At 40.4% G+C, this 15,695-nt stretch overlaps 1 pseudogene; it reads left to right on the forward strand.

The window, feature by feature from the left end:
* The first annotated feature begins 4,229 nt into the window (after positions 1–4,229).
* On the forward strand, positions 4,230–4,373 carry LOC136401644 (small nucleolar RNA SNORA48; annotated as a pseudogene).
* The last annotated feature ends 11,322 nt before the right edge of the window (positions 4,374–15,695 follow it).

Here is a 15,695-nt window from a genome sequence, read left to right on the forward strand (position 1 = left end):
ATAATAACCTGTGGGTATGTAGCAGCTACCACAGTGACGTCGGACGACCAGCTCGCCCCACCAACATGTCCCCACATGGTCATTAAGATATCTAAGTAAAGAATTTCTCTGCCTTGGTCTCACAGTCCCCAAGGCTGGTCACCACTCTTGATCACTGAGATAATGGACAACAAAGAGTGCTTATACAAGAAGAGGATTAAAGAACGCTGCTTGTGGGCCTTCCATTATGTATGACATATTGTTCTTGTTATTTATATTTTTAATCCAGTGGGAAATGCCTATCACTCTACCATGAAATTAAAAGGGGTGAGGGGGAGAAAAAGCCTTCTCCTTCAAATGATTTTTCTCTTGAGCAGTGAACTCCAAAGTTCAGCTTTTGTAATGAATATTCATTGAGGCAAAATCTGTAGCTTTTTAACTTTGAGGAACTCTACTAAAAGTAGAAATTCCGGACTTTGAATTTTTGCAACTCCTTCCTTTGGCCATGCCCTCATGCTTTGCCCATCCCAGTCATAGCAAGACAGAGGAATGATAGATTAGGCACAGGACCCTAATGTACCTTATCTAAAGTCAACAGCAGACAATAGCAGAAGCAAAATTAGAGCCCAGGTCCTTCGCCTCTACTGCAGACTGTATTGTCTCCGTTAAGTGCCACATGTGGGAAGCCTCTACCATTTAGCTTAAATGATCAGAAAGAAGGTGAAGGAGTCCTAGATTGGGAGGAGGATGCCTAAGAGTGTATTATACTCCTTGATGTTTATTTCAACTTATCCTTTCATAAAATACATACCATTAGAGCTGTTTAAAGGGAAAGGGGCAGGAGCAACATGTTAATATTGATCATCTTGATTGATCACCTATTAGATGTTAATCTTGATCATCTATTACACTTGGATAATAAAAAGTGCCATTTTATTAAGCATGAAACCTTCTCTTTCCCTATTCTTCTTCCTATTTATTCTGATTTTGCCCTTTCTTTTGGAGCATTGGTCTCTAAACTGGCTGTAAAACAAAGGATGTGTGTTGAGGAACAATGGGTGATAAAACTAGATAGGGGGAGACTAAGAGACATGGACAAGAGTGTGGTGATTACGGAGGGCGGGGGAGGGAAGGAGGGAGAGGGGAGGGGGAGGGGCACAAAGAAAACTAGATAGAGGGTGACGGAGGACAATCTGACTTTGGGTGATGGGTATGCAACATAATTGAATGACAAGATAACCTGGACATGTTTTCTTTGAATATATGTACCCTGAGTTATTGATGTCACCCCATTAAAATTAATTAAAATTTATTTATAAAAAAAACTAGATAGGGGGATGGGATGTACTGGCTGTTAAGTCTGGTCTTTTGGCATGGGGTGGGAGAGAGATAGAAGAGGTGGAGAGTAAAAATTAACTTTCACATTTCTGGAAGTCCATTGCTGAATTCTACTGTATGGAATTCCCTATTGTGTGTGTGTGCAATAAAACATGCCTAAAATAAAATTTACCATTTTAACCATTTTTAGGTCCACAGTTCAGTAACTTAAATTAAGTAGATTTTCACATGGCTATGCAATCATCACCACCACCCATTTCCAGAACTCTTTCATCTTTTCAAGCTGAAACTCCCTGTCAGGAAACTCTACTCCCTATTCCTCTCTCTCCCCAGCCCCTGGCAGCCAGCATTCTGTTTTCCGTTTCTATCAGTTTGACTGCTTTAGCATCTCATATAAGTAGAATCATACAATCTTTGCCCTTTTGTGTCTGCTTGTTTCATTTAGCACGTTTTGAAGGTTCTTCTATATCGTAGCATGTGTCAGAATTTCATCCTATTTTAAGGCTGAACATACCGCATTTTATTTATTTCATGCATAAGTGGACATTTAAAAAATAATAGTAGTCCTAATGGTTGCAAAATGGTATCTCATTGTAGTTCTGATTTTTATTTCCCTAATGATTTGTGATAAACACCCTTTCATTTGCTTATTGGCATCCTTAATATTTTTCTTTTTCTTTTTTATTTATTCATTTTGGAGAGAGCAGAGACAGAGAGAGAAGCAGAGGAGGAACAGGAAGCATCAACTCCCATATGTGCCTTTACCAGGCAAGCCCAGGGTTTCGAAGTGACAATCTCAGCATTCCAGGTCAACGCTTTATCCACTGCACCACCACAGGTCAGGCTGGTATCCTTAATTTTTGAAGATGTTTTACCATTACCCACTGTTTATTTGCTTATTTAACTTTTGTAAATTTCACAGCTTATTCCTTGTCAGCATCACACAGAAGGGCAGAGTGAAGGTACAGGTCTCTCTGATTCTCTAAGGGCCAGGCTTGTATCACCTTTCTCCATAGCTCTACAAATAGTACCAATCATCAGGCCCCCATGAGGGGGCTCAAACCTGGGTCCTCAGTGTCTCAGGCCGACGCTGTATCCACTGCACCACTGCCTGGTCAGACTCACTGGTTGTGATTTCAGTCAGCTTCCCCAACACCCGTCTGTTTCTGTGCACAGCCCCTCTCTTGTTCTAAATGGCCTCCCTGCTCTCCACCACCTGGAAAATGCCTCCCTACATTAACTCTTTCTCTTCTCTCTGTTTTCCTTTCTCTGATGTCCTTTAGTATTTTGAAACTCTGAACCATTATTGGCAATTATTTTCTTTAAATTGTGAATTGCCTATTATACTATATTTAGACATGTGTCCTCAACTAAACTGAAAAATCTTTAGGATGAGAACTGCATGTTATTCAACCCTTAAAGGCAAAGATCATTTGAAACCATTAGATCAGTGGTTCTCAGAGTGTGCGCCAAGGTGCACTGGTGTGCCCTAGACTTCCAGGGGCGCCCTATGGTATTCCAGAGAAATATGTGCCTGTTGGAAACCAAAACACCAATAGGGTTTTTGGAGATTAGATTTTGGGGGGACAGAGGTATGAAGAATTGGCTGTAAGCTGACTGTGTGCCCAACCCCCCACCTCACTTGCCTGATTAGGTTGCAAAAGGCTGTTAAGCTGTGGTGCTGGATTGTTTACACTACCCCCCATGTTCCCTGGAAAGACTGGAGGCAAGTTTCTTCTACCTTTGTTTGGTGTAAAGTTAAGATGATATGTATGGTGGGGGTTTTCTGCACTCAACACAATTAAGAGTAAAAAGAGAGGAACTCTTCAATGTATTAATGAGGAAATGAGAGATTGCCTTTCACATATATGCCCAAACATTGAAGAAATCACTAGGACACATCAGGCTCATGTTTCTCATAAACGCAAGAATAAAAAAACTTAACACATTTGTACCGGGACCTGCCGAATTTACTAAATCTTACTAAGAATATAGCTATATATAAAAAGATAACTTTTTGTCATTTTTTTATTTTTTAATCCCTCTTTTTTATGAATTATAAAAAGCATAACTCAAAAACTATAACATAAAAATATTTTTTAATGTCAGAATAAATGTAATTTTGTTGTATTTATTTTGTTTAATTACCATAAAAGCATGCTTGGACTTTATATTTTTTCTTTAATATTTGACTTAATTATTATAACATATTTTTCAGAAATTTGTATATAGTACACCTACAATTATTTGTAGGATTTTAAATGTGCCTCAACTTCAAAGAGTTTGAGAACCACTACATTAGAGGAAGGGTTGATGGAGAAGTTTACAATGGGGGGGGATGAGGCTGCCACCTTCTGGGTCTATTGATCCATCTTAGCATCTTAACTAAGAGTGGGACAACCATGTCACACGTGCTTTCCACGTGAGGTGTAGGATGAACTAGAAAGCACCACATCTGAAGCATTCTTGCCAAAGAATTTAAACTGGATCTCATCTTGGTTTTTGATCAAACTAGTTTATAGCTAACCCACAGTTAAAGGGACAAGATAAGAGACAGCACAAGGAAGCTGATGGACATATGAAGAAAGTAGAACTATTCCACTACTGTAAAAATGGAAGAGCAGGTAGTGTTTATGAAAAGAGACTTGGGGTTTTCTTACAAAGTTAAACATACACAATTTATTGTGAGCAATTATTCTATTCTGGGGTGTTTTCCCAAGAGAAATGAAAACATATGTCCAAGTAAAAATTTATACAAAAATATTCATAGCAGCTTTTTTCATAATATTCCAAATTGGAAACAATTCAAATGTCCAGCAACAGGACTGTACATAAGCAAATTATGATACAGGCATACTACTCAATAAAAGGAACATGCAGCAACATGGATGAACCTCAAAAACATTATGCTGAGCCCCTGGCAATGGGCAAGGAGGCACCTGATTGGTGGTGCTGTTCTTATATCAGTCAGGGGCAAAGCAGGTGTTCAGCCCTAGTTCATCCTAGCTTGATGCCTGTATTGGTGGCCAGAGCTGTTTCATGCCTAAGGCACATAAAAAAAATTTTGCTGAACATAAGAATCTATTCACAAAAAGATATGTACTTTAAGTTTCCATTTTATGTGAAATTCTAGAACAGGCAAAACTTACCCATGGTGAAAGAAATCAGAGCACTGGTTGGAGGTCAGTGGAGAGTTGACTATAAAGGCATGGGAAGAAAGTTTCTGATGCAGTGGAAATGTTCTGTATCTTGATAAGGATGTGGGTTACCTGGTAGATGCATTTATCAAAACTCACCAAACTGTATGCTTAATATCTATGCATTTCACTATACAGGGTGGGAAAAAGTAGCTATACAGTTGTTCATATGGAAAGTAATACAAAAATAAGTAAATGATGACAATAATAAATGTTTCACGTACTCACAACTGTAAACCTATTCTTGCCCCACCCTGTACATAGGGATAAGTTAATTAAGAGGGAAGGAGGAGAGGGAGAGAGATGGAGATAGATGCCTCCAAGGAATTATAAATTTTAAGATGTAATAATGGTATATGGTTATAAACAAAAGCCCAGTTTTTGGAAATGCATTCTGAAGTATAGTATTTAGTGCACTGACATAATGTCTGGGTTATAAAAGTTAAGGGGGAAAATCAACTAAAAAAGTAATGGTATATATAAAACGAGAGTGACAAAAATTATAATAATTCCACAATGTGGGTGGTAAGTATATGGGGACTTACTGGTTTCATTTCTGTTTTTGTATATATATGGAAACTTTTGTAATAAAAATTCAACTGCCATATATAAAAAAAGAGAATATAATACCCAGAATGTAAAAACAGAAAGTATATGGAAGTTATGTTCTCTTGCCTTATCAAACCAAAAACCAATTCTCCCTGCTTTTTTTCTACTTTGGCAGATTTTTCATTGTTGATTAAATTCACACATTTCAAGATTGTGATTACGAATGGATTATACTAACCTTAATTTCATATTGCAACTAACAAATATTTATTGAGAAATAAGCATTAATATGTCCCTCTGAGAATTTTCCAAAAACATTACCTATTCTCAATTGTTCTCCTACCCAGAGGAATCGCTCACTCAGCAGAATGGTTCTTTCTACCTGTTACCAGCAGGGGGCGCGCCCTCACTGAATTTGCTTTAGGAAAGATAAAATCAGACCCACAGTCTTGAGTAAACTAGTTACGTCTTGGCGCGCCCATTACCAGTGTTGGTAATTGTTCAGACACGTCTCTGGTGACCTCATCCCACTATACCTGAGTCCTTTTGAGGAAACTATTAGCTTGTTTGAACAGAACAGGTATGGCAAATTAGTAACTGGAAAATTACTAAGTCCTTCTACAGGACCTGTTGGAACATCCTGTATTTCCTTGAGGCTTAGAGTTAGGGTGTGGACCCTTCTTCCTCACTTGACCGCTGGAATGAGACAGTCACCCCTCTCCGTGGGGTATAGCCCCTTCTTTGTTTGGGGTAGGCAAACCAGAAGTGGAACAGCCCTTCCTGGACCTAGTCCTCTCCCAAACAGAAGAGGAGCTCTCCAGCCACCAGCTCTGGGGCCAGGAGATACAGAGGTCAGAAGCCCCTGTGGTGGAGAAGACTCTAAAGAGGTGGGGGCCTGCTCCAGACTGCCCTGTGCTCAGTAAACCCCAGGAGCTGATTCTCCCTGGACTTTGGCTCCATTGGTCCATATGCTCAGAGTCCACTAGGTTCCAGGCCTTGTTACTGCTCTATGAGCAAGCCCTCGGAAGACAAGGGGCTTAAGAGAGAGGATGACAAGAGGAGGAATCTCTCTTATTATCTCCTTGGTCTTGCTTCTCATTGCTCAAGTAGATCTTTCAGGGAGAGTAGGAAACTGATGGCTTCCTGTGGCTTTTAAGGTAAGGAACAGACCTTTGTTATGGCCTGCAAGTCTGCCCCTTCTTACCTCTTCAGTCTCATCCTGACCGCTCTCCCCATGTTCCCACAGCCCAGTCAGCATAGCCTCTCAGTTCCTGGGATGCCTGCACCTGCTAATATGTGGCTTCTTCTGTCTGACACTCTCCCAGCTGACCTGGCTTTTTATCATTTGCCACTTTCTTGGTGTAAAGACTCCCACCATGGCCTATTCCAAGTTTCCTATGTGGTTAGGGTTATTTGTAACATACATATCTTTCCATATAAGTAACACTCAGTCAAACTATGTGTGTGATGTGAAGAGAAAGAACTAGGTCAGTAGTTGGTGGCTGGAACAACACAAGCCATGCAAAACCCAAATTTGTCTCTTACTAAAGCTGTGCAGGGCCTTCCCGAGACACCATTTTTTATAGTGCCATAAACTCCTTGTTATCAGTCCCCTGGTCAATCTGTCTTGGAAGAAGATGACTTTTGCTGTCCTTCAAATAATTTCCCACTCCATGAACAGCTTCTCTTCTCGTCCAAGCCCGGGCACACATGTGCCTCTTCCACATAGCCTTTCGGCACAGTGCGTGCAGCCACAGACCTGTAGACTGTTCCAGGTGGATCAGGAAGTTCAAACCTCACCTACACCACAGAATCCAGTTACTTACTCAGAGGTAGTCTTGGGTTGTTTTTCATACTTAGAAGGTTTGTTTCCCTAGTTAGTCTGGAAGTGTGAGTTCAGGGGCTGGCTGACCTAGCCAGGGCTGTACTCTCAGAGACTCTAAGGGATACTAACTGTTCTCAGATAGTGATCCAAACCCCAAAAGCAGAAAGAGAGATTACCTTTCATGCTAAGACTCTGCAAAGAATATTCATCTATTTCCACTAGAACTGGACTCCATGTAAGAGAGTTGAACCAGAAGTGAGAGAGAGAGAGAGAGAGAGAGAGAGAGAGAGAGTGTGTGTGTGTGTGTGTGTGCGCGCGCACCTCTTTGTAGGTGCGTCTGTTTTTAAGGATGTAAACATATATACTATAATTTACTAGATGCCTACTGGGCACCAAGAACTAGATATCCTCATTGAATTCTCACAACAGCCCAGTGAGGAAGATGTTACAATAGAATCTGATTAATAAATCTGCTACAAGCTCGTCGTGGGAATGACATGTGACTTTTTGATTCATTTTCTCTGTGGAAATGTTCGATGATTTTTACAGCTAGGCCAAATATTTTCCAATTTACTACTTTTATGAGATTACACTGTCTGTAATTCAGGCTAAGTTATGCATGAGAATCAAGCTTAATAAGAAAAATACAAATGCATTTCTACATTGAAACATTTCTAATGAATGATAATATTAGCCATGAACAGCTCTAAATCAAAAGAAAATGTTCACTTGAGTAACTGTAGATCATGAAAACTAAATCTTGAGCAAAAAGCAATAAATAATACTAATACTCTTTGTTTCAAATAGGTATGGGTATGCCGCAGTTGCTACACTGATACTCAGGGAAGCAAAGAGACTTGCCCAGAGTCACACAAGCTCTTTCTCTTGACTCCCTTTGACTACCTGTTGTGGGACAGAGAAAGTCATGCAAGAAAAACAGCCATCTCTGCCCTCTGTGAGGGTAAGACCTGGGGCCTGAGTTCCTTGAAATTTTGGGTGGAAATCCCCAGGAAACAGTCATTATAAACCAACCCTAACATAGGAGCAAATAAAGATGAATCTTTCAAAAAATCCTGCTATTCCAGTGTTCACATAGGGGTGGGGGTGGGAGTGGGGCATTGCTCACTGAGGCAATGCATCCTTTCTGGACCTGAGCACATTTCACAATAAAGGGTATTGTAAGAATAAAGATTTCAACTGGTAGCTGGAAAAAAGTCCATCGCAATCACAGGGTGGTCATCAGGCAAACACTTCACTTACCACATCTTCAGAAATAATGATACCTTCACTGGTGTTTGTTTTCTGTTGTCCCGGAAACAGCCATCTCCAAGCAGTTCCTCTCCCCGGCATCTCTTAAAGAAGATGGCCAAAGAGCTGAGGCAGGAGGGTTGACCAAGATATTTCCTAACCTGAAGTTAAAGTTGCTTGAGATTTATCTGGGGAAAAGGTAAAGATTTAAAACATACTGCAAGGATTGTTTATATTTGTTTGTTTTACACATCTCTTACCCCCATAAGGATTCAAGAAAGCAGGCATAGCTCCTGGCAGAGTTCTGCCCACCAAATAGGCATTCAAGCAATGTCATGGATCAGATGGAGAGGAGTGATGTGATTTTAAGGGGGTTGTAACGTTTTTCCTCTCAATTGTTTTTATAGATGAGGAAACAGAGAGGTTAAATTACTAGCGCAAAGTCACAAAGCGGCTAAATAACTGAGCCCAGCCTCAGAGCTCCTGACCGTATTCTGCTCCAGCTATCTTCCCAGGAGGATCTCGCTCACCTCTGGGTTTGCACAGGGTCTCTACCCCCCTGCTTTGCTGGGCCAGGCTCCATAGGGGACACTGCTGCTTTGTGTCACCCTCCTTGGCACAAGATGAAATCAGGTGGTCCCCATTCTTCCTGTTCCACTCTGCCAAATCTATCTGAACACATTTCCTGTGCACAGAGCCAGCTCACCAATTATCTGCTCCAATTAGAGTGTGAGATGTAGTTAATTCAGTCACTCCACTGGGGTGACCAAGGCAAACGGTGGGCTGGCCATGAGGCTGCAGGTCCCCTTGGTGGCCCAGGCTGCACTGTTTCCCCTGGCACTCTTCCTCTACCCCTGGAGGGCCACTGTGGTTTCCTCACCTCCCTTCTCCTTCCTTTCTGAGTCCCTGGAGTTCCAGAACTGTGCCTTGCTTTGCCTCCCTCTCTATCAACAGATCGTTCTGTCCTGCTTCTGTGTCTGTGATAAACTAATGTATGTAGAGTTGTCAGTGGTAGATCACACACTAATATTCAAATCTCTCAGAGATAACTGGTTTTCAAATGACATTGCACATGAAGCATCTTCTGCACTGATGCCTAAAGCCAGGCTCGCCACAAATGAATGAAAAAATCATGCTTGTTGTGCTTTGACGCACAAACCCCAAACACTCAGCTCTCTATTGCCAGTCCCTTCTGCCTCTTAGTACCAAAACAAAGAGGCAGACAAAGGCTGAGTGTTAGCCCAATCAGTTAGGACAATGGGTACTGTCAAGACCCATGCCAGCCCTCCTTCCACCTTTGTGGAGCAAATATTGATCCTATGATGAAATATATAGATAATAAACCTACCCATATGTACCTTCTCAAAAGTAAAATCAGCACAATGCCTTGACTAGGGAGATTAAAAAAAGAAAAGGAAGGTAATTTATAATAAAGTAATATGTATTTCAATATGGAAATGCTTGGGTTCAACTACCTTAGAAGATAAAGTGAAAAAGTCAAATGCAATAATCATTCATACTTTCACCATTATTGGACAGCTGTAAACATAGGTCATCAATACAGGTGTCTTATATTGCATACCATTAGTGTTACCATTGGTGATTTAATTTTTCAAATGGTGAACAAATCTTAGTAAGTTCAAAAAACAGCCTGACCAGGCGGTGGCGCAGTGGATAGAGTGTCGGACTGGGAAGCAGAGGACCCGGGTTCAGGACCCTGAGATCGCCAGCTTGAGTGCGGGTTCATCTGGTTTGAGGAAAAGCCCACCAGCTTGAACCCAAGGTCGCTGGCTCCAGCACGGGGTTGCTGGGTCTGCTGAAGGCCCGTGGTCAAGGCACATATGAGAAAGCAATCTATGAACAACTAAGGTGTTGCAACGTACAATGAAAAACTAATGATTGGTGCTTCTCATCTCTCTCTGTTCCTGTCTGTCTGTCCCTGTCTATCCCTCTCTCTGACTCACTCTCTGTCTCTGTAAAAAATGAATGAATGAATAAAAAAAAATTACAAAAAACCACAAAAAACAAAGTACAAGATTTCTTTATTTTACATGGTTGTTGTATTCCTGAACAATGAGGTGTGTCTGAAATCTTTGAAAACAAACAAACAAAAACCATTTTGTTTACATGTTAGTTTCAAGTAATTATAAACATCTTATTGTTGCTATTTTAAATCTACATGAACATCTGGAACAGAATATCTCAGGCTCCTGTCTGCTAAATACAAGTAGTGCTCCCATTTATTGTGACAACAAAAAAAACCCCACACACCCCCTCCCCCAAAAAAGAATTTCCGAAATGAACCCAGAGGGTAGTACCATGCCCTTAACCCTTAGAAAATTATTCTATTAGCAATTACCATTGACCTCTACTAAAAAAGGCCCCAAATGACAGTAGCTTAAACAAGATAGGGGTTTTTCTGTCAAGTGAAATAAATCTGGAAGCAGGGAATCCAAGCCTCCTATCTTTTCTGTTTTAACATTCTTAGTATTGATTTCCATCCTTGAGTTCATGGTCACAAAATGGCTGCTGGAACTCCAGCTATTGTGTCTGTGATCTAGGTAAGAAGAAGAAAGAGTAGAGGAAGTCAGAAAGACTATTGCCACCCAGTAGATGTATAAGGTTCCTTTAAAAGTATTCTTAGTCCTGACCAGGCAGTGGTGCAGTGGATAGAGCATTACCTGGGATGCTTGGGACCCAAGTTTGAAACCTCAAGGTCACTGGCTTGAGCATGGGCTCACCAGCTTGAGCATGGGATCATAGACATGACCCCATGGTCACTGGCTTGAGACTAAAGGTTGCTGGCTTGGGACTTGGCTGGTTGGCTCAGAAGTAGAGTGTTGGCCCGGCATGTAGAAGTCCAGGGTTTGATTCCCAGCCAGGGTACACAGGAGAAGTACCCATCTGCTTCTCCACCCTGCCCCCTCTCCTTCCTCTCTGTCTCTCTCTTCCCCTCCCACAGCCAAGGCTCCATTGGAGCAAAGTTGACCCAGAAGCTGAGGATGGCTCCATGGCCTCTGCTTCAGGTGCTAGAATGGCTCCAGTTGCAACTGAGCAACAGCCCAGATGGGCAGGCAGAGCATTGCACCCTGGTGGGCATGCTGGGTGGATCCAAGTTGGGCACATGCAGGAGTCTGTCTCTCTGCCTCCCTGCTTCTCACTTCAGAAAAATACCAAAAAGAAAAAAAAAGCGTTGCTGGCTTGAAGCCTAAGGTCATTGGCTTGAAATCCAAGGTCACTGGCTCTGCTGCTGACCTGTGGTCAAGGCACATAAGAGAAGCAATCAATGAACAACTAAAAAAAGTAATGTAACTACCAGTTGATGCTTCTCATCTCTCTTCCTTCCTCTCTCTCACATAAAATAAAAAAAAGGTGTTCTTAGAAGTTTTATTCAACAACTCCTTTCTATTTCATTGGCTACTTTATCCTCAAAGGACCTGGAAATGTAATTTCTAAATTAGGTGCTTTACTACTGTCTCTAATAACATTGGGTTCTCCAGTGAAGAAGCAGACTGAATGACCATTATGTAGGCAGCCAATGATCTTTACCATATTGTTTTACCTATTGACAATGTCCACCAAACCTGCTGAAGCCCAAATACAGATTCAACACACAGGTCCTAAAAGACGTATACAATCTTCTGGGTTGCTTAGCTCAGGGCCTCAGGTTCATATTGGCTTCAGTTTTTTGTCTGCTATTCCATGCAAGAGAGCAGAGTGAAGCCTCATCACAATGATTTGTTCTGACTAGATCCAATACAGAACAAACATGGAGACAGCAGACCAATCTGGGAAGGGGCTTGGTTCCCCAAGTCTCCCTGAGCTTCTAGTGAGAGAAATCAAGATGACAGTGTTTTAGCTTCTTGAGGACAAGAAGAAAGGAAATCCGGAGAAATTGAAGTGCTGCATTTGCGTGACAGCTGGGAGCAGCTGGGAAGACCCCAGCCTGCTGGAGTGGAATGCAGATGACGTCCAGGTTTTCTGTGGGGGTCTGGGCAATGAGGTGAACAACAACATTTTGGCACGTGCCTTCAGCTGCTTCCCACGCTTCCACAGGCTCAGGTGACCCTGGACAAACACACAGGCAAGACCAAGGGCTATGGCTTCCCTAGCTTTAAGGACCCCAGCAACTATTCAAATGTATGTATGTGTGTATATTTTCCAATGTTTGTGCCAAACCTTCTAGAACTTTCCTAGGGGAGTTCTGTTCAGTTTCACAAATACGTACTGCATCTACTGCATTTCTTCTGCGCTGTATCAGGGATGCAAGATGAAACCAACAAAGGCTCTTCCCTGGAGAGTCTGGGCATGGGAAGGGGGTGGGGGAAGGAAGGGCTGGAGGAGCTGCAGAGACAGACACTGCATTCTAAAGTAAGTCAGCACAGTAGAAACAGGTGTGCAGCATTGTATCCACCACAGCCAGCACAGTGCCGTGCTGTGCAGGTGCTCAATAAATAGTTGTATTTTGACTTATAATTCTTCTCTGTGATGCTTGCGAAGGAATCTGTTCTATTCCAAGCAGAGGCTTCCTGGGCAGAGGAGTTACTCATCACTGCTTCTGTTGCTGACTGCTCTGTTTTCCTTCTGTTTCAGTCAACTATGCCCTAGAAAATGTTTCTGAAATATGTTTTCATTTCAACCTTGCAGAAATCCTTGTTGGGTTGAAGCCATGCCAAAACTCTTGGAACTGGAAAATATCCAGAGATATGCAAAGATGATAAAAATGATCTCTGTACTTGGAAATTCCTAATTATTCCTTAGCCTCAAAATCCCTCCAGAAAGCAGTTTGGCAACAGTTTTCAAGGTTTAATAAAATGTTCATACTCTTTGACCCAGCAATTCCTCTTCTAAGAGCATATATCAAGAAAATAATTAAAGATATACACAGAGATACAAAAATAAAAATGTTTGTTAAGGCCTGGTTTATAACCATGAAATATTGAAACGCACCTAGATGTGATTGTTTTCAATGTACTCTGACCAGTAATAGGAGATCGGTGAATAAATATAGTACATTTCATACAATAACACATGGCATCCACTTGAAAATGATTCACTTAACAGTTGTGTATTGATTACCTGCTATGTAACAGGCACTGTTGTAAATAGAAGGATACATTAGTGAATAAACAGTGTAGATCTCACAACTGGTTATATGCCATAATTGTATTTATTGACATAAAATCATATTTAGGCTATATTGTTAAATTAAAAAGTCAGATTAAAAATTAATAATAATAATAATAACACTAGGGAACAAAATTTTTGTTGCATCCACCAAAACACTTTTTCTTACCTAATTCGAGTATGCTGATCTCAAATCTGACATTAGTTTTTCTCTGTAAGCTACAGTATGTTTTTTGTTTTTGTTTTTGTTTTTTTTTTTTATTATTATTTTTTAATAATTTTATTTTTTTAATGGGGTGACATCAATAAATCAGGATACATATATTCAAAGATAACAAGTCCAGGTTATCTTGTTGTTCAATTATGTTGCATACCCACCACCCAAAGTCAGATTGTCCTCTGTCACCTTCTATCTTGTTTTCTTTGTGCCCCTCCCCACCCCCTCTCCCTCTCCCATTCCCCCCTCCCCCCTGTAACCACCACACTCTTATCAATGTCTCTTAGTTTCACTATTATGTCCCACCTACGTATGGAATAATACAGTTCCTTTTTTTTTCTGATTTACTTATTTCGCTTCATATCATGTTATCAAGATCCCACCATTTTGCTGTAAATGTTCCGATGTCATCATTTCTTATGGCTGAGTAGTATTCCATAGTGTATATGTGCCACATCTTCTTTATCCAGTCATCTATTGATGGGCTTTTTGGTTGTTTCCATGTCCTGGCCACTGTGAACAATGCTGCAATAAACATGGGGCTGCATGTGTCTTTACGTATCAATGTTTCTGAGTTTTTGGGATATATACCCAGTAGAGGGATTGCTGGGTCATAAGGTAGTTCTCTTTTCAGTTTTTTGAGGAACCACCATACTTTCTTCCATAATGGTTGTACTACTTTACATTCCCACCAACAGTGTATGAGGCTTCCTTTTTTACCACAGCCTCTCCAACATTTGCTATTACCTGACTTGCTAATAACAGCTAATCGAACAGGTGTGAGGTGGTATCTCATTGCCGTTTTGATTTGCATTTCTCTAATAGCTAAAGAAGATGAGCATCTTTTCATATATCTGTTGGCCATTTGTATTTCTTCCTGGGAGAAGTGTCTATTCATATCCTCTTCCCATTTTTTTATTGGATTGTTTGTTTGTTTGTTGTTGAGTTTTATGAGTTCTTTGTATATTTTGGATATTAGGCCCTTATCTGAGCTGTTGTTTGAAAAAATCATTTCCCATTTAGTTGGCTTTCTGTTTATTTTGTTATCAGTTTCTCTTGCTGAGCAAAAACTTCTTAGTCTGATGTAGTCCCATTCATTAATTTTTGCCTTCATTTCTCTTGCCTGTGGAGTCAAATTCATAAAATGCTCTTTAAAACCCAGGTCCATGAGTTTAGTACCTATGTCTTCTTCTATGTACTTAATTGTTTCAGGTTTTATGTTTAGATCTTTGATCCATTTTGAGTTAATTTTTGTACAAGGGGAGAGACTGTAGTCCAGTTTCATTCTTTTGCATGTGGCTTTCCAGTTTTCCCAGCACCATTTATTGAAGAGGCTTTCTTTTCTCCATTGTGTGTTGTTGGCCCCTTTATCAAAAATTATTTGACTATATATATGTGGTTTTATTTCTGGACTTTCTATTCTGTTCCATTGGTCTGAGTGTCTATTTTTCTGCCAATACCATGCTGTTTTGATTGTCGTGGCCCTATAATAGAGTTTGAAGTCAGGTATTGAAATGCCCCCAGCTTCATTCTTTTTCTTTAGGATTGCTTTGGCTATTCGGGGTTTTTTATAGTTCCATATAAATCTGATGATTTTTTGCTCTATTTCTTTAAAAAATGTCATTGGAAGTTTGATGGGAATTGCATTAAATTTGTATATTGCTTTGGGTAATATGGCCATCTTGATTATATTTATTCTTCCTAGCCAAGAACAAGGTATATTCTTCCATCTCATTATATCTTTTTCGATTTCCCTTAACAATGGTTTATAGTTTTCATTATATAAGTCCTTTACATTCTTTGTTATGTTTATTCCTAAGTATTTTATTTTTTTTGTTGCAATCGTGAAGGGGATTATTCTTTTGAGTTCCTTCTCAGTTGTTTCATTGTTGGCATATAGAAAGGCTATTGACTTCTGTATGTTAATTTTGTATCCTGCGACCTTACTGTATTGGCTTATTGTTTCTAGTAGTCTTTTTGTGGATTCTTTGGGGTTTTCGATGTATAGGATCATATCATCTGCAAAAAGTGATACCTTTACTTCTTCTTTCCCGATATGAATGCCTTTTATTTCTTTGTCTTGTCTGATTGCTGTGGCTAGAACCTCTAGTGCCACATTAAATAAGAGTGGAGAGAGTGGACAACCCTGTCTTGTTCCTGATTTAAGGGGGAAAGCCTTCAGTTTAGTGCCATTTAATATGATGTTAGCTGATGG

Source organism: Saccopteryx leptura, chromosome 3 (genome assembly GCF_036850995.1).
Source record: "Saccopteryx leptura isolate mSacLep1 chromosome 3, mSacLep1_pri_phased_curated, whole genome shotgun sequence".
NCBI lineage: Eukaryota > Metazoa > Chordata > Mammalia > Chiroptera > Emballonuridae > Saccopteryx > Saccopteryx leptura.